Source organism: Moschus berezovskii, chromosome 2 (assembly GCF_049115385.1).
Source record: "Moschus berezovskii isolate FMDL1 chromosome 2, NW_MosBer_1.0, whole genome shotgun sequence".
Taxonomy (NCBI): Eukaryota; Metazoa; Chordata; class Mammalia; order Artiodactyla; family Moschidae; genus Moschus; species Moschus berezovskii.
In genome coordinates, this window is record NC_142461.1 from 67,569,589 (window position 1) to 67,589,589 (window position 20,001).

A 20,001-nucleotide genomic window follows, 5' to 3' on the forward strand; every position below is an offset into this window, starting at 1 on the left:
AGGTTGCCACATAGCATCACTGGTTCAGTTTTTACAGAAAGACAGACATATGGGGTACTCACTGCTCTTCCTACGGGGACTCTTGACTTTTATCTTTATACCTGCCCACTGTAAGTAGATAGGAGCTTAGATTATTATAAGAGGGGAAGCAAATAGGCCTCCTTAGTAGACATGTCCTTGCCTGGTAGTCTTGAAGCTAACTTGTCTTCCCCATCAGCTCTGCGATTCCATGTTTCCTGCTGGGTCTCTGTATCCCTGGGCTTCCCCTCCCTCAGCCCTGTGCAGTGATCTGATGGCTATATTCTGTATTCTGTCCCTCTGCTCTGCTCTGCCAGGAAAGAATGAAATTAGAAGTAGTTTTGGACAGGTCTTTCTCCAAGGATGTATATAATTAAAAGACTTTCCTGGTGGCTCAATGGTGAAGAATCTGCCTGCCAATTCAGGAAATACAGGTGTGATCACTGCATCAGGAAGATGCCCTGGAGTAGGAATTGGCAACCCAGTCCAGTATTCTTGCCTGGGGAATTCCATGGACAGAGAAGACTGTCAGGCTACAATCCGTGGGATTGCAAAGAGTCAGATATAACGGAGCACGCATGCATATGTATAATTAAACCTTCTCATGGAATTGGAGCTCACCAGTTCATTGCGTGATTGTGTTGTTTGCATTGGATAGATCATATATCATTAAAGATGAGGGTTTTTGTAATTAAATTGATTTTAATCCTATTCCCATATCACAGTTATTTCACATTTGCATATTTAATCCAGTATTTGTCCCAGATATCCATGGTGGCACCTAGTTGCAGCCATCATGTGTGTGTAAAAGAGGTAAAACAGTGTAGTTACAAATAGAGCGTTGGAGTCCTATCTTGGTTCATGTCTGTCTCCTCAACTTCCCAGCTCTGTGACATTGGCCACTTTATTTAATCGCTTTGCCCTAGTATCTTCATCTATAAAATGAGAATAATATAACTCTCTTGGCAGGGTGGCAGGGTATTGTGAAGATTAAATGAAATGTGACAAAAATGCCCAAAACAGTGCCTGGGTCACATTATAGCCATGCAGCTAATGGTAACCTTTATTTACACTTTTATAAACTGCATTTTTTTTATTTTGATCACATTAAGTCATAAATATTTTCCATGTTTCTGGTCTTCATAATTATGTGAATGCTAGATAATCCAGCACAATTCATTAAACATTTCCCTGTTGTTAGACTTTTGTTTACCATTGTAGATAATCCTCTTGTAAAATCTGAACAAATGGTTTCTTTGGAAAGATTTCCTAAGAGTCTAAAGATTGGATGCAGTCTCCTCTGTGTTGCTTTATAAATAAGTTGTAGCAATATAAAATACTCCCTCCATGAAGGGGCTTCCAGGATGGTCCAAGCGTCTCCCTCTCTGTTCATTTGTCTGACTTGCTGCCTTAGTGGCTATAAAATAGTACCTCTTTGGACCACTGAGTGGCTTGAACATGATTGCATGTTTTTGTTTGCTCTGTTTTCTGCTTATTTGACTGATCTGTTGAAGCCTTTACTCACTTATCTTTCTGGTATCTGATGTTTTCCTTGTAAATTTGATTAAAGTCTCTATTCTGGACTTAAATATTTTGTCACGGTGATGCACATATGTCTCAGGCTGTTCTTTGATTTGTGTATTGCTTTTCTTCTCATGCAAGGCGTTGGTACCCAAATTGATCAGTCTTTTTGTTTCAAAATGGCAGTGTTCTTTTTACATTGATCTGATATTCATTACATTTCAGATCATAATTTTTTATTTGTGTTTAATCCTTTATGCTACGTAGAGTTCATTCTTACTTAGTCCACAATCTGTATCCATCCTAGTTTTCCTGCTCCTATCCACTTACCTTAATACCATTTATCAAATAATTTCTTTATACTAATTTGGAGATACTTTGTTATTTTTTTTTTGTATTTTAGATCTAATTTGAGCTCTGTTATTTCTTCCTTTCTTGGTTTATGCTGCATACCATGATAAATTTGAGCTCTGTTATTTCTTCCTTTCTTGGTTTTTATGCACATACCATGATAAAATCATGTTTGCTTTTGTTTTTCTTAATTTGCTTTGTTTGCTGTTGTCAGTGTCTTCCAGTCAAAGACCTCTGGGAACATACCCATAGTTAGACAAGTTGGGTTTATTGCTGTTTGTAGTGAAGGAGACCACACCACAGTGGAGAATCAAATAGCATCTCAGTAAGGAGGCCTTACGAAAGACTTATGGGATTCAGACTTCTTTTAGGTGATTTAGGGGAAGATTAGAGAAAGTAGAGCTTTGCTCTGTGTTAGATGCATTGCTGCTGCTGCTGCTGCTAAGTCACTTCAGTCGTGTCCGACTCTGTGTGACCCCATAGACGGAAGCCCACCAGGCTCCCCCGTCCCTGGGATTCTCCAGGCAAGAACACCGGAGTGGGTTGCCATTTCCTTCTCCAATGTGTGAAAGTAAAAAGTGAAAGTGAAGTCGCTCAGTCGTGTCCGACCCTTAGCGACCCCATGGACTGCAGCCTACCAGGCTCCTCCATCCATTAAGGGGGGATAATTCGGTGAATGAGTATCTAAAGAAATCTTCTCTATGGGCCAAGGGAAAAGAATCAAGGTTAAAGCTCTATGTTCATATTAGCCAATATAGGGGGATGTTTGATCATTTAGGGGATTTGAACAGTGTTAATGTTTTTGCCCATATACAGACATTACAGAGTGGTCATGTTTTTTTCTTGATCCTTGTGACCCTGTCTGATGTTGATGTCCTCTGGAGTTATTTATATTTAACACAGAATCCTAGTATGAATGCAGCCCAGCTCCTAGCAACACCAGGGCCTTGCTGAGAGTACCAGCTTGGCTCTCAGATGTCAGGGGTTGCTTTTCTCTTTCTCTGTGAATTTAGTATGTGTTGCTACATAGCAATATTACACAAATACAGTGGCCTAAAATAACATAGTATATTATCTCATGGTTTCTGTGTGTGGCACCATGTAGCCTTTGTTTCAGACTCTTACAAAGTTAGTAAAAGTGCTGACCTGGGCAGTAGTCTCATCTGAGGCTCGACTGGGGAAGGATCCACATGGTTCTTGGCAGCATTCAGTCCCTTGACACCTGTTGGCTGAAGTCAGCAGTTCTGGCTATCAGCTAGAGGCTATCCTCAGTTCCTTGCCAGCTGTGCCTCTCCAACGTCACCCCTTGTTTCTGCAAGTGAAACCCCTCCTCACAAGACTGACATTATGGTTTTATGTGACGTATTGATGTGCATGCAGTCACATTCATCCCACCACGGTTACAGAGACCGTGGGGCTCTGTCAGAGCTGTCCACCATGGTGTGTTCGTTTTTCTCTTTAATCTTACTGCCATAAATTGGACTGAAATAAGGCAATTTATCTAAAAATCCATGCCCCTGCCTTCAGGGCCTCAGTAATGAAATGCTTGAAAGTAAAGACGGAATTGAAGAATGCTCAGAAGGAAAGCCTTTTGGTGGCACTTGAAAGAAACCCAAATTGGGCTGAGATCAGGATGAATTTTTGCTTAGTGAAGAAAAGGAACAATAATTTTTGGAGGATGAAAGTGTGAAAATGATATTGTACCTGAGAAATGAATCAAACAGCCTGCTTGGTGCAAGTCACTGGGAGGTCAGCAGGCACTGAAAAATAAAAAGTGAAGTAAAAAACATATGCAGGCTTCTCTTTCACTGGTAAAGTATAACAGTATAATATGGTTAATTCATGTGTTTCAAAGAAAGTCCCTGAGATGTGAATTCAATATGGTTCCTGTAAAGCAACAGGGAAGAAGAATGTAAAGAAGCTTCCATGTACATAATTCATGAGTGTTGACAGAGTCCAATCAAGGAGCTCCATCTCTCTTTGTTTCCAGAACGTGCACCCTTCCCAGAATGTTTTTGCTGAGGCATCACTGTGCCTTGTGGTACTGCTGTCTAACATGTTCACTGCATCTTATCATTCACTGTTACGGGGAAGAGGAATCTAGTACTGTGATTTGCAGAAAACTAAGGATTTGGCTGTCCCCAAAGTATTTCCACTCTACTATACCAAAAGGAAGGGGAAGGAAGCAGAGCCAGGCAAGGGCAGGAAGGGACTCTTACTCAATGCCACATGTTAACCAGCTGTACACCATTTTGACTAATGTGCAACTCCGTCTTTCTTAGTCAGCATCTCTCTGAGACAAGATATGAAAACATTTTGTAGATCACAGGTCTGTTGAGGAATCAGAAGAATCTGCTCTGCTTTTTATCTGTGCTGTTATCGCTCTTGCAAATGTGGTGAAAGTTCCAAAAACCCACCGGACTTTCTGTAAGAAGTGTGAGAAGCACCAACCCCACAAAGTGACACAGTACAAGAAGGGCAAGGATTCTGTGTACGCCCAGGGAAAGTGGCATTATGACAGGAAGCAGAGTGGCTGTGGTGGGCAGACTAAGCTGATTTTCCAGAAAAAGGCTAAAACTACAAAGAAGATTATACCGACTCTTGAATGCATTGAGCCCAACTTCTGATTGAAGAGAATGCTGGCTGTTAAGAGATGCAAGCATTTTGAGATGGGAGGTGATAAGAAGAGAAAGGGCCAAGTGATCCAGTTTTGAGCTTCATATTTTGATTTATTATGAAGACAATAAAAATTTGAGACCATTTACTTCATTTAGTTTCAGTTGGTTTTCTTGGAAGGGAAATAAAAGTGCCATCAAAAAAAAAAGAATCTACCCTAAGTGCCATCTCATTGCCAGGTATTTTAAAAACAATTTATTAAATATAGTTAATTTACAATATTACTTTCAGGTATACAGTGTAGTGGTTCAATATTTTTATAGACTGTTCTCCTTTTAAAATTATTACAAAATAACGGCTATAATGTATCCTTGATATACAGTGTATCCTTGACGCTTATTTATTTTATACATAGTATTAATAGTTTTGCCAAGAGAAAGCACTAGTCATAGCAAACACCCTCTTGCAACAACATAAGAGAACTCTACACATGGACATCACCAGATGGTCAACACCGAAATCAGATTGATTATATACTTTGCAGCCAAAGATGGAGAAACTCTATAGAGTCAGCAAAAAGCAAGACCGGGATCTGACTGGCTCAGATCATGAATTCCTTTTTGCCAAATTCAGACTTAAATTGAAGAAAGTGGGGAAAACCACTAGACCATTCAGATATGACCTAAATCAAATCCCTTATGATTATACAGTGGAAGTGAGAAATAGATTTAAGGGACTAGATCTAATAGAGTGCCTAATGAACTATGGACAGAGGTTTGTGATATTGTACAGGAGACAGGGATCAAGACCATCCCCAAGAAAAAGAAATGCAAAAAAGCAAAATGGCTGTCTGAGGAGGCGTTACAAATAGCTGTGAAAAGAAAAGAAGTGAAAAGCAAAGGAGAAAAAGAAAGATATAAGCATCTGAATGCAGAGTTCCAAAGAATAGCAAGGAGAGATAAGAAAGCCTTCCTCAGCGATCAGTGCAAAGAAATAGAGGGAAAAAAATAATAGGAAAGACTAGAGAGCTTTTCAAGAAAATTAGAGATAGCAAGGGAACATTTCATGCAAAGATGGGCTCAGTAAAGGACAGAAATGGTATGGATCTAAAAGAAGCAGAAGATATTAAGAAGAGGTGGCAGGAATACACAGAAGAACTATACAAAAAAGATCTTCACAACCCAGATAATAACGATGGTGTGATCACTCACCTAGATCCAGACATTCTGGAATGTAAAGTCAAGTGGGCCTTAGGAAGCATCACTATGAACAAAGCTAATGGAGGTGATGGAATGCCAGTTGAGCTATTTCAGATCCCAAAAGATGCTGCTGTGAAAGTGCTGCACTCAATATGCCAGCAAATTTGGAAAACTCAGCAGTGGCCACAGGACTGGAAAAGGTCAGTTTTCATTCCAATCCCAAAGAAAGGCAGTGCCAAAGAATGCTCAAACTACCACACAATTGCACTTGTCTCACACGCTAGTGAAGTCATGCTCAAAATTCTCCAAGCCAGGCTTCAACAGTATGAACCGTGACCTTCGAGATGTTCAAGCAGGTTTTAGAAAAGGCAGAGGAACCAGAGGTCAAATTTCCAACATCCTCTGGAGGTTCAAAAAAGCAAGAGAGTTCCAAAAAAACATGTTTCTGCTTCATTAACTATGCCAAAGCCTTTGACTGTGTGGATCACAATAAACTGTGGAAAATTCTGAAAGAGATGGGAATACCAGACTACCTTACCTGCCTCTTGAGAAACCTATATGCAGGTCAGGAAGCAACAGTTAGAACTGGACATGGAACAACAGACTGGTTCCAAATAGGAAAAGGAGTGCATCAGGGTTGTATATTGTCACCCTGCTTGTTTAACTTATATGCAGAGTACATCATGAGAAACGCTGGGCTGGATGAAGCATAAGCTGGAATCAAGATTGCTGGGAGAAATATCAATAACCTCAGATATGCAAATGACACCACCCTTATGGCAGAAAGTGAAGAAGAACTAAAGACCCTCTTGATGAAGGTGAAAGAGGAGAGTGAAAAAGTTGGCCTAAAGCTCAACATTCAGAAAACTAAGATCATGGCATCTGGTCCCATCACTTCATGGAAAATAGATGGGGAAACAGTGTCAGACTTTATTTTTCTGGGCTTCAAAATCACTGCAGATGGTGACTGCAGCCATGAAATTAAAAGACACTTACTCCTTGGAAAGTTATGACCAACCTAGGGAGCGTATTAAAAAGCAGAGACATCACTTTTTCAACAAAGGTCCGTCTAGTCAAGGCTATGGTTTTTCCATTAGTCATGTGTTGTACTATAAAGAAAGCTGAGCGCCGAAGAATTGATGCTTTTAAACTGTGGTGTTGGAGAAGACTCTTGAGAGTCCCTTGGACTGCAAGGAGATCCAGCCAGTCCATCCTAAAGGAGATCAGTCCTGGGTATTCATTGGAAGGACTGTTGTTAAAGCTGAAACTCCAATATTTTGGCTGCCTGATGCGAAGAGCTGACTCATTTGAAAAAACCCTGATGTTGGGAAAGATTGAAGGCAGGAGGAGAAGGGGACGACAGAGGATGAGATGGTTAGATGGCATCACTGACTCAATGGACATGAGTTTGGGTAAACTCCAGGAGTTGGTGATGGACAGGGAGGCCTGGCGTGCTGTGGTTCATGGGGTAGCAAAGAGTCTGACTCGACTGAGGGACAGAACTGAACTGAACTGAATATTAATACTTTGTATCTCTTAATCCCATACCCCTATCTTGTTCCTCCCCTGACCCCTTTCCCCACTGGTAAACACTAGTTTGTTTTCTGTATCTGTGAGTTTATTTTTTAGATTCTACATATAAATGATGACATAAAATATTTGTCTTTCTGGCTTCTTTCACTAAGCATAATACTCTCCATGTCCTTCCATGTTGTTTCAAATGGCAAAACTTCATTTTTTATGGCTGAGTAACATTCCTTTGTGTACATATGTATATGCACTGACATCATTTCCATTCATCTGTTGATGGACACTCAGGTTGCTTCCACATCTTGACTGTTTTAAGTAATGCTGCTGTGAACATTGAGGTGAATGTACCTTTCTGAATTAGCATTTATGGTTTTTGGGGATATATACCCACAAGTGGAATTTTTGGATTATTTAGTAGTTCTATTTTTAGGCTTTTGGGGAACCTCCATACTATTTTCCATAGGTGCTGCACCAGTCTACATTCCTGTCAGTTAGTGTACAGGGGTTCCCATTTCTCTGCATCCTCCCTGATAGGTGTTATTTATAGGCTTTTTGATGATAGCCATTTTGACAGATGTAAGGTGATAGCTTTTTATGGTTTTGATTTAGTTGGTGATGGACAGGGAGGCCTGGCGTGCTGTGATTCATGGGATCGCGGAGAGTCGGACACGACTGAGCGACTGAACTGAACTGAATCGTTAGTGATGTTGAACATCTTTTCATGGGCCTGTTAGCCATCTGTGCATCTTTTTTGGGAAAATGTCTGTTCAGATCTTCTGCCTGTTTTTTAATTGTTTTTTTTTTAATATTGAGTTGTATGAGCTGTCTATATATTATGAACACTAATCCCTTATTGATTGTATCACTTGTAAATATTTTCTCCCATTCCGACAATTGTCTTTTCATTTTGTCAGTGGTTTCCTTTGCTGTGCAAAAGCTTTTTAAGTGTAATTAGGTCCCATTTGTTTATTTTTACTTTTATTTATTTATTTTGCCTTAGGAGACAGATCCAAAGGAATATTCTATGATTTATGTTTAAGAGTGTTCTGCCAATGTTCTTTTCTAGGAGTTTTATGGTTTCAGGTCTTACATTTAGGTCTTTAATACATTTTGAGTTTATTTTTGCATGTGGTGTTAAGGAATGTTATAATCTCATTTTTTTACATGGTGCTATCCAGTTTTCCCAGAACTGCTTGTTAAAGGTTCTTTTAAAAGTCATTATATAGTCTTGCCTCCTTTGTTGTAGATTAATTGATCATTCAGTTCAGTTCAGTCGCTTAGTCGCGTCTGACTCTTTGTGACCCCATGAATCACAGCACGCCAGGCCTCCCTGTCCATCACCAACTCCCAGAGTTCACTCAAACTCATGTCCATTGAGTCAGTGATGCCATCCAGCCATCTCATTCTCTGTCGTCCCCTTCTCCTCCTGTCCCCAATCCCTCCTAGCATCAGAGTCTTTTCCAGTGAGTCAACTCGTCGCATGAGGTGGCCAAAGTATTGGAGTTTCAGCTTTAGCATCAGTCCTTCCAATGAACACCCAGGATTGATCTCCTTTAGAATGGACTGATTGGATCTCCTTACAGGTGTGTGGATTTATTTCTGGGCTTTCTGTTCTGTTGCATTGATCTATGTGTCTGTTTTTGTACCAGTAGCGTGCTGTTTTAATTTCTGTAGCTCTGTAGCATAGTTTAAAGTTGGGGAACATGATACCTCTAGCTTTGTTCATTTTTCTCAAGATTGTTTTGGTAATTTGGGGTATTTTCTGGTTCCATATAAATTTTGGAATTATCCGTGTCATGGGTGTTTTGAAAAGGATTACATTAAGTCTGTAGATTGCTTTGGGTAATATAATATGGTCATTTTAATAATATTGATTCTTCCAATCCAAGAGCGTAGGATATCTTTCCATTTAAATCATCTTCAATTTCCCTTTTCAGTGTTTTATAGTTTTCAGCATTCAGGTCTTTCATCTCCTTGGTTAAGTTTATTCCTTGGTAATTTTTTGGATGCAGTTTTAAATGGGATTTTTTTAACTTTGTGATAATTCATTATTAGTATATAGAAATGCAGCAGATTTCTGTATATTGATCTCGTATTCTGAAACCTTACGGAATTTACTTACTGGTTCTAATAGTTTTTTGGTGGAGACTAGGGTTTTCTATATGTAGTACCATGTCATCTGAAAATAATAACCATTTTACATCTTCCCTTACAATTTGATCCTCTTTCTTCCTTTCCTTCTCTGTCTTTGTCTCTGTCTCCATCCCTTCCTCCCCGTTTCTTTCTCTTTCTTGTCTGATTGCTGTGGTTAGGATTTCAATACAGTGTTAAATAGAAGTAGTAAGAGTGGGCGTTCTTGTCTTCTTCCTGATTTTAGGGGAAAGGCTTTCAGCTTTTTCCCATTATGTATGATGTTAGCTGTGGGTTTATTATAACTGGCCTTAATTGTGTTGATGTATATTCCTTTTATACCCATTTTGAGAGTTGTTATCATGAATAAATGTTCAGTTTTGTGAAGTGCTTTTTCTGTGTCTATGATCCTGTGATTTTCATCTTTCCTTTTGTTAATGTGGTTTTTAACATTGATTGATTTGCAAATGTTGGATCATACTTGAAATCTTGGAGTAAATCCCACTTAATCATGGTGTATGGTTCTTTGTATATGTTGTTGAATTCAGTTTCCTGATGTTTCATTGAGGATTTTTGCATCTACATTCATTAAAGATACTGGTTTGTAATTTTCTTTTTTGATAGTGTCTTTGTCTGGTTTTGATAGCAGAGTAATGACGGTTCAGTAAAATTAATTTGTGAGTGTTCTATCCTTGAATTTTTTTGGAATAGTTCAGGAAGGATAGATATAAGTTCTTTGTATGTTTGGTCGAATTCTCCAGTGAAGCCAGCTGGTCCTGACCTTCGTTTACAGAGGTGTTTTTTTTTTTTTTCCTATTTCATATCTAGTAGTCTGTCAAATTATTTATTCTTGACCTAGTTTTGGCAGACTGTATGTTAGTAGAAACTTGCCTGTTCTAAGTTGTCCGATTTGTTTGTATATAACTGGTTATACCATTCTCTTATGAGTTTTATATATCTATGGCATAATTTGTTATTTCTTCTCTTTAATTTCTTAATTTGTTTATTTGAGTCCTCTTTCTTTTTTCTTCCTTATGAGCCTGGCTAAATGTATTCAGTTAAGATTATCTTTTAAAGAAAAAAAGACTGCTCTTAGTTTCATTGATTTTCCCCCCATTGTTCTTTTGATCTGTGTTGTTTATTTCCTCTCTGATCTTTATAATTTCCTTCATTCTGCTGACTTTGGACTTTGTTCTTTTTCTGATTCCTTTACGTGCTAGGTTGTTTGTTTGAGACCTTTTCTGTTTCTTGAAGAAGACCTGTTTTTCTTGTTTCTTGTAAACTTCCCTCTTAGAACTGCTTTTGCTGCAGTAAAAGTTGTATTTCCATTTTCTTTTGTCTGTAGGTATTTTCTGATTTTCCCTTTGAGTTTATCATTAACTCATTGGTTTTTTAGTAGCATGTTGCTTAGCCTTCACATGTTTGTGCTGTTCTTATTTTTCTTTCTATAATTGATTTCCAGTTTTATACCATTGTGGTGGGGGAAAAAAAATGCTTGTACAATTTCTGTCCTCTTAGGGTTGTTGAGACTTGCCTGTGGCCTAGCTTGTGATCTATCTTGGAGAGCATTAGATGTATGCTTGAAAAGAATGTGTATTCTGCTGCTTTGGGATGGAGTGTCTTGTAGATATCTGTTACATCCAATTGGTTGATTGTATCATTTAAGACCACTGTTACCGTAATGATTTTCTCTCTGGGTGATCTGTCCGTTGATGTAAGTGGGGTGCTAAAGTCTACTGTTATTGTATTATTGTTAGTTTCTTCATTTATGTCTGTTAATGTTTGCTCCATATAGGATGTGTATCTGTTAACACATATCCTCTCCTTGTATTGATCCCATTATCATTATACAGTGCCCTTCGTCATCTTTTGTCAGAGACTTTGTCTCAAAGTCTGTTTTGTCTGGTATGAGCATTGTTACACGTGCTTTCTCGTCATTTCTGTTTGCATGAAGTCTTTTTCTCCCCTCACTGTTATAGTCTGTATATGTCTCCAGCTGTAAAGTGAGTCTCCGGTAAACAGTATATAGATGAGTCTTGTTTTTGGAGGGATTTTTTATCCAGTCATCTACCCTGTGTCTTTTGATTGATACATTTAGTCCATGGATGCGTGCATGCGTGCTGTCACTTTAGTCATGTCCAACTGTGTGTGACCCTGTGGACTGTAGCCTGCCAGGCTCCTCTGTCCACAGGATTCTCCAGGCAAGAATACTGGAGTGGGCTGCCAGTTCCTCCTCCTGGGATTCTTCAAGACCCAGGGATCGAACCAGTGTCTCGTATATCTCCTGCATTGGCAGGTGGGTTCTTTGCTGTTAGCGCCACCTGGGAAGCCCCAGGCCATGGATATTCAAAGTAATTATTGATAGGGATGTACTTACACATATCTGCTTTATACATACATAGCTCTTTTATAACTTGTTTTCCTATTGTCTTTATAGTTCTTCTCTGTTCATTTCTTCCTTTGTATTTCTTCCTGTGTTGTTCTTTAGTGGATGCTTGTGTTTCCTTCTAGTTTTTGTGTATCTATTGGAAGCATTTGGTTTGTGGTTACCATGACCCCATATACCTTGGCTTCTAACGGTATCTACTTGTTTTAAACTTACAGTCACATAAGTTCAGACACATTCTAAAGCATCTACATGTTTTCACTCCGCTCCCCAACATGTTGTGGTTCTGATGTCACATTTCGCGTCTTCAGGTCTGTCCCTTCACAGCTGACTGTGGTCATAGTTGCTTTTGCAGTTTTTGTCTTTTAACCTTCATCCTAGCTTATTATTAAGCTAGAGTTATATATCCCCAGCCCTCACTGTATATTTGCCTTTCCTAGTGGGATTTGTCTTTTTCTATGGATTCTCACTTTTTGTTATAGCCTTTTGTTTTCCATCTAGAGAAGGCACTTTAACATTTTAGGATAGGTTTGGTATTGATGAACTCTTCGTTTTTGCTTGTCTGAGAAGTTCTTTATCTCTCTTTCAATTTCAATTCTAATTTATAAACTTGCTGGATAGCATATCCTAGGTTGTAGGATTTTCTCTTTCAGCATTTTGAGTATATCACACCACTCCCTCTATCCTGCAGAAAAATCGGCAGATAGCCTTATGGAGGTTCCCATGTATATGACTCTGTTTTTCTCTTGCTGCCTTTAAAACTCTCCGTTTAGTTTTAATTGTTGCAATTTGATTATGCTATGTCTTGGCTGGGTCTGATTGAGTTCATCTTGTTTGGGACCCTCTGTGCTTCCTGTACCTTGATATCTTTCCTTCTTCAGGTTTGGGAATGTTTAGCTATAATTTTATCAATATATTTTTAGTTCCCTTTTCTCTCTCTCCTCTTGAGGCCCCTATAATGCCAATGTTGGTAACCCTGATGTTATCTCAGAGATCTTTTAAACTGCTTTCATTTTTCCATATTTGTTTTTTACTTTTTGCTGTTCTAACTGGATTATTTCCATAATTCTTATCTTCCAGATCACTTCTGTGTTCTTCCTTATCACTTAGTCTACTTTCATTCTTTCTGGTGTGTTTTTTATTTGTTATCGTATTTTTCGTTTCTGATTCATTCTTCCTTATATTTTCTAGTTCCTGATTAAAATTTTCATTGTGTTCATCTATTCTTTTCCATAATTCAGTCAACATTTTTCTTACTAATGCTTTGAATTCTTTTTTTTTTTTAAATCAAACAATTAATTTTAATCCTAACCTGTAGTTACAAAGTTACTAGGTTTTTAATAACAATTTATTGAGTCGGTTCATTAACTGTCTTATAGCTACTAGCCGATTTTTTTAATTTACTCTAAAATCTGTTATTTGCCACAGCAACTAAATATTTTTTTTTTATTTTATTATTTTTTTTCCAATTTTATTTATTTTTTTCAAGTTGAACAGACTAAATTTCTTTAAACAAACTTACTTATACTCCAGAGTCCTTTAAAAACTTAATAGCATTTATACATTGAAGGTATTTGATTTTCTTGTAACTAGCACTTCAAATGCAACAAGCATTTGAAGCAACAAGCATTTGACCCAACAAGTAAAACTTTCTACAGTTCATAACTTTTATAAATAAAATAAATTAAATGTACAGTGAATAAGTTCTCTGAAATATTTCAATATTTCTGCAGGTTTAGTAACATCGTAAAATACATTTCAACTAAAATTCACAAATCTAAAAACCTGTTAGGCATTTTTAGGCGTTTTAAGATGGAAATGAAGACCAATGTTACATCGTAATATGCCAAATACAAATAGTACTTCAAATAGCAAATACTACAGTTTGTCCCAAACTTTAAAAACTATTCATGAACTCAACACTGAACTATTGATGGCTATGAGAATTGTTTCCTAGCCTTTTTGAAAATTTCAACCCATTTACGTTTAAGGTAATTATTGATAAGTACGATCCCGTAGCCATTTTCTTTATTGCTTTGGGTTCAAGTTTATACACTCTTTCTGTGTATCCTGTCTATAGAAGATCCTTTAGCATTTGTTGGAGAGCTGGTTTGGTGATGCTGAATTCCCTCAGCTTTTGCTTGTCTGTAAAGCTTTTGATTTCTCCTTCATATTTGAATGAGATCCTTGCTGGGTATAGTAATCTGGGCTGTAGGGTATTTTCTTTCATCACTTTAAGTATGTCTTGCCACTCCCTTCTGGCCTGAAGAGTTTCTGTTGAAAGATCAGCTGTTATCCTTTATGGGAATCCCCTTATGTGTTATTTGCTGCTTTTCCCTTGCTGCTTTTAATATTTGTTCTTTGTGTTTGATCTTTGTTAATTTGATTAATATGTGTCTTGGAGTATTTCGCCTTGGGTTTATCCTGTTGGGGACTCTCTGGGTTTCTTGGACTTGGGTGATTATTTCTTTCCCCATTTTAGGGAAGTTTTCAACTATTATCTCCTCAAGTATTCTCTCATGGTCTTTCTTTTTGTCTTCTTCTTCTGGGACTCCTATGATTCGAATGTTGGAGCGTTTAACATTGTCCCAGAGGTCTCTAATATTGTCCTCATTTCTTTTAATTCGTTTTTCTTTTTTTCCTGTTTCATTTATTTCTACAATTCTATCTTCTAGTTCGCTTATCCTGTCTTCTGCCTCTGTTATTCTACTGTTTGTTCCCTCCAGAGTGTTTCTGATCTCATCTATTGCATTATTCATTGTATATTGACTGTTTTTTATTTCTTCTAAGTCCTTATTAAATCTTTCTTCCATCTTCTCAATCCTTTTCTCCAGGTTATTTATCTGTAACTCCATTTTTCTTTCAAGATTTTGAATCATTTTCACCATCAAAATTTGAAATTCTTTATCAGGTAAATTCCCTATATCTTCTTTTGTTTGTGTTGGTGGGCAATTATCTTGTTCCTTTACTTGCTGGGTATTTCTCTGCCTCTTCATCTTGCTTATATTGCTTTGCTTGGGGTGTCCTTTCCCTCTTCTTGCAGTTTGTGGAGTTCTCTTTATTACGTAGTTTCTTCGCTGTGTGTGGGGTTGGACGGGTGACTTGTCCGGGTTCCCTGGTTAGGGAAGCATGTGTCGGTGTTCTGGTGGGTGGAGCTGGATTTCTTCTCTCTCCTTTAGAAGACAATGGGCTGCTTTTCTGGGAGCCTGATGTCCTCTGCCAGTATTCAGAAGTTGTTTTGTGGACTTTACTCCGCGTTCAAATGTTCTTTTGATGAATTTGTGGGGGAGAAAGTGGTCTTGCCATCTTATCCCTCCGCCATCTTGTTCCTTCCTCCCCAGAACACTGGATTCTTATATTCCACTTGGTCGTGGAGTATCTCTTCCCAGCTGCTCCAGCAAGGCGCAGCCGCTGTACCTTACCTTGGATGAGGGGTATCTCCTCAAGGCCGCGCCTCCTGCTTTGAATGTAGATCAGCTCCTCTCGGCCCTCCGGTGCCCAAGCAGCCACCGCCTCCTGAACGTGGTACAGCTCCTCTCAGCCACCGCCCTAACCCTGGGCGCGGGGTAGCTCATCTCAGCCACGATTCTGCATGTGGTCAGTTGCGCTGGAGTCAGGCGTCTCCCGCGCCTGCGCCGCCGGAGCCGGGCGTCTCCCGCGTCTGCGCCTGCGCCGCTGGAGCCGGGCGTCTCCCGCATCTCTGCTTTGAATTCTTTATCTGGTAATTTGTTTATTTGTATTTCTTTTTTTCCCAAGGATTTCTTTTGCTCTCTCAATTGAGACCAGCTCCTCTGCTTTCTAGTTTTACTTAAGTTTCTCTTCTTCTATGAATTTACATGAAACAGTTACCTATTGCAGTCTTGAAGGGTGTCTTTATGTGTGTGTCCCTATACAGACTGCATGTGCCTACTGCCTTTGGTGGGAGAGCTGGATTTGACATCAGAGCAAGTCACGTCTTTCCTCAGAGGTATGCTGGCAGCTCTCACCTTGGCAGAAGGTGGGGCTGTAGGTGGAGGGGCTTGAGTTGGAGCCAGTTGTAAGCTAAAGCTTCCTGTCTGCTCGGTGCCCATTCCTGTTGTGTCAGGAACAGGAAGAGATCCCCAGTTGCTGAAACAGAAGCCCAGAGGGCTGACTCCAAGCTAACTGTTCCCTTTAAGTATGTGCTTTCCCCTCTCTTGGTGCTGAGACCCATGCCCCAGACAGGGGAGCAGTGCTGGAGCAATAGGAGCCTCTGTGGGCTCTCAGCTCAAGATAGGTTGCAGGCTGTGGTGGGCCAGCCATAGACAGAGGCCAGGGCTGCCTCCCAAGTGCCACCTGCGCAAGCACCACCAATGGCTGCCCCCACCCTATTCAGACAGCTTTGGGTCCAAGTCTTCTGTTGTCCCTTATAGCCAATCACTGCCCCCAGCCTCCCCTGCCATGTCATAGAGCCATGTCACAGGACAGATGGGGGACCCGCATGGGCTCTCAGTCTTGATCAGGCTGTGGGCTGTGGGGCCTGGGTGCCGTCAGGGATTGGGGCTGCTTCTGATGCGCTGCCTGAGTGAGTGCCAGCAGTGGCTGGGCTCTCACCTCAGTCATGACAACCCTCAGCCCCTTATGGAGCTGTGAGATGAAATGAGTGAGGCTGGGGCATTTGCTTGTTTCAGGCTGGGGCATATGCCAGGACGGTTGTAGGAAACCTGGCTGCCACTGGAGCAGTCCTCAGTCTACCCTCTGCCCTTCCCTGAGAGCAAGCAGATGTGCTTCTCACAAGCACAGTCTAGGCTTGCCACGGCCCTCCTGTTAGTCCCACTGGCCCTCCAGTCAGCTCAGGGGGCTCATCTTCCCTGTGATGGACCCCAGACCACAGGGAGCCCAACATGAGCTTGAAGTGCTCCCTCCCTGGGACGGATCTCCACTTGTGTGATCTCCCTTTTTCTCTGCGTTCCCTTCTAGGGGACCTGACCTGATAACTTTTCTTCCCTTCCTACTTAATTTGTTGTTGTTGTAGTCACTAAGTTGTATCCAACTCTTTTGTGACCCCATAGACTGTAACCTGCCGGGCTCCTCTGTCCATGGGATTCTCTAGGCAAAAATACTGGAGTGTGTTGCCGTTTCCTTCTCCAGAGGATTTTCCTGACTCAGGGATCAAATCTGGGATTCTTTACCCCTGAGACACCAAGGAACCCCTCCTATCTGATTACATGTGGATTTTTCTTACAGACCTTGATTGTATAGGAGTCTTTCTTCCACTTCCCAGTTAGTTTTCAGTAGGAACTGTTCCATATATAAGTGTATTTTTGACAATTCATGGAAGAGGTAAATTCCATGTCTTCCTGCTCCAGTATCTTTATCAATTTCCATTCCAGATACTTTTTATACTATTTTTTTATTTAATTTTCAAAAGAGCATGTTGCCTCTTTGCTTATAATCCTCTGCCTCCTTCCATCATTGTTCTGACTCAGTATGCAGTTGAAGTTAACCTGTTTATGTGTCCATTGTTGTGGTTGCTTAGAGCCATGTCTCACTCTTTGCAGCCCCATGGCCTGCAGCACGCCAGGCTCCTCTGTCCTCCCCATCTCCTGGAGTTTGCTCGAACTCATGTCCATTGAGTCAGTGATGCTATCACTGACTCATCCTCTGTCACCCCCTTCTCCTCCTCCCTGGTGGCTCAGATGTTAAGGAATCCACCTGCAATGCAGGAGACCAAGGTCGATCCCTGGGTCGGGAAGATCCCCTGAAGAAGAGAATGACAACCCACTCCAGTATGCTTGCCTGGGAAATCCCGTGGACAGAGGAGCCTGCTGGGCTAATGACTAACACTTTCACTTTTACCTATGTAGACTGGACCACATTTTACCTGTCTCTATAATGTTGGAGCCTCACCAAGCACCTGGCAGTATTGGTGCTCAGTACATAAGCATGTGACATTGTATCTGTTTAGGAAATGGAACTAAGATCAGTGGAAATTTGTCCACTGCTGCTGCTGCTAAGTCACTTCAGTCGTGTCCAACTCTGTGTGACCCCATAGATGGCAGCCCACCAGGTTCCCCCGTCCCTGGGATTCTCCAGGCAAGAACACTGGAGTGGGTTGCCATTTCTTACCATGTAGCTAATAATAAGTCCCAGATTTGCGTACATGCCTGGCTGACTTTGAAACCAATCTCTGTGACAGGGTAGTGTCCTCAGAGGGCAGCGTGACAGCCTCCTTGGCCATCCTTAGTGTCTGCCTCCCAGGCTTTTTTCAGTAACAAAGCATCTTTAGACTCTCCCAATGTCTAACCGCTCACCTTGGGCTGAGTGGAGTGAAGAGGTCAGGTCATGTTGGAAACTAACCACAGGAACAAGTAAAAAGGAAAATGACGCAGCCCAGGCACTCACACACAGTCGCACCTAAGCTATTGAAAACTGGAATTTTCTGTTTGGAGGATGTGGTTTTTCATATCACTGGAAAATGCCATATTGAAATGTTCTCATCCAGCTCTCCAGAGTGTAATATCCTAGCCAGAAGACTGTCAATATCTCAATCTTATTTTAAGATGAGGCATTTTAGGTCATCAGGAGACTTATTTTTAGAAGGAATTCTTGGTAGGTTTTGAAATTTTTTCCTGTCCAGTGATTAAGAAATTCTGACACGAATTACTTCTGACCTTTTAATTCTGTGAGTGGTTCTCTGGCAGTTCATCAGTAGCCTGTATTCTGTCCTGAAATTTTGTTTTTCAAGAGCATTTGGGGCATCTCATTAGGTGATTAGGACCTGGGTGTAACCACAGAGAGGTAATGGCCATGGTCTGCTCAGGGATGCACATATAAAAACCCAACGGAAGGAAAGACTCTGAAGAAAGCAGACAGCCACATTGGTAGGTATGGTCTTATTAGAGTAGGTTTTGTCCCCCCTCAGCCATGGAGAAGGCAATGGCAAGCCACTCCAGTACTCTTGCCTAGAAAATCCCATGGATGGAGCAGCCTGGTAGGCTGCAGTCCATGGGGTCGCTAAGGGTTGGACCCGACTGAGCGACTTCACTTTCACTTTTCACTTTCACACATTGGAGAAGGAAATGGCAACCCACTCCAGTGTTCTTGCCTGGAGAATCCCAGGGACAGGGGAGCCTGGTGGGCTTCCATCTATGGGGTCACATAGAGTCGGACACGACTGAAGTGACTTAGCAGCAGCAGCAGCAGCAGCCATGGTCATGTTCGCTCTACGTGATACAACCAGCTGAGAAAATTGCCTCAAGTTCTGTCATTCATTCACCTTAAGAGTAGCCTTCTAGGAGCCTTTTGGTTGCAAGTGATAGGAAGTCTGCCCGGAATGATGGTATAAGCAAAAAAGAGCCTTTTTCAGCTTTCATAACAGGAGGTGGGGGTGTCCTTGAAGGCAGGGGTCCCAGGGACGCACCTTCCTTGTCATCTCTCTTTGCCCTTGAAAACTCGCTTCACTCTGCCTCTGTGTCTGTCACCTGGGGGACCTCACCACAGACTGTTTCAGTCTCCATCACCCTCCCTCATCTGTGTGCAAAGTCCTAAGAAAGGGTTCTCCTTTGTTGGTTATAGGCTTCCCTTGTGGCTGAGCTGGTAAAGAATCTGCCTGCAGTGCAGGAGACCTGAGTTCGATCTCTGGGTTGGGAAGATCCCCTGGAGAAGGGAAAGGCTCCCCACTCCAGTATTCTGGCCTGGAGAATCCCATGGGCTGTATAGTCCATGGGGTTGCAAAGAGTCAGACACGACTGAGGGACTTTCACTTTCACTTGTTGGTTACAGGTCAGGTCACTTATTCCTCCTCGGCCATTTGCTCTGGCCAGGAGGTGGGCTTGCTGATCGGCAGCCACTCTGGAACAAGAGAGAGTGGGAGACAGTGATTCCCCAAAGGTAGGGGGTCGCTGTTATTAAACCAGAGGGTGCTGGGCGTTCCTGATGGCTGTACTGCCATGAGCCTGTGTTCATAGAAAGTCCTTAGGGATTCTGTCTAACTACACTGGATGGCACTGACCTGCGAGAATCAATGGCTAATATGTCATCTGCCCTCTTCATGCTCTTATTTCTCTGCTCTGGTGTTGTATTTCCAATTAGTGTTACAAAGTCTTCTTAAAATAAAGAAAATTGCTACATTTTAGAGGTATTTTAAGTCTTCAGCATTTCTTTGCTGCCAGGCACCTAACAGAATTAACCCCTTAGATGGAATGATCTTTTTCTTCAGCAAAAATCTACTGAGCAATACTACATCCCAGGCAGTGTCAGGTATAAGGACAGGGATAGAGTTATACATTC

General features: G+C 41.0%; 1 protein-coding gene and 1 pseudogene across 5 annotated transcripts in view; both read left to right on the plus strand.

Annotated features, from left to right (window-relative positions):
- Positions 1 to 20,001, plus strand: part of CCDC93 (CCC complex scaffolding subunit CCDC93) — a 105,880-nt gene that overhangs the window by 44,121 nt on the left and 41,758 nt on the right. The window lies entirely within an intron of this gene.
- The window catches only part of LOC148778545 (large ribosomal subunit protein eL42-like), a 32,852-nt pseudogene that overhangs the window by 763 nt on the left and 12,088 nt on the right, over positions 1 to 20,001 (plus strand). The window contains exon 2 of the transcript XR_016035256.1: positions 4,213 to 8,818. The product of XR_016035256.1 is annotated as a large ribosomal subunit protein eL42-like (transcript). The remainder of the gene's footprint in view (positions 1 to 4,212; positions 8,819 to 20,001) is intronic.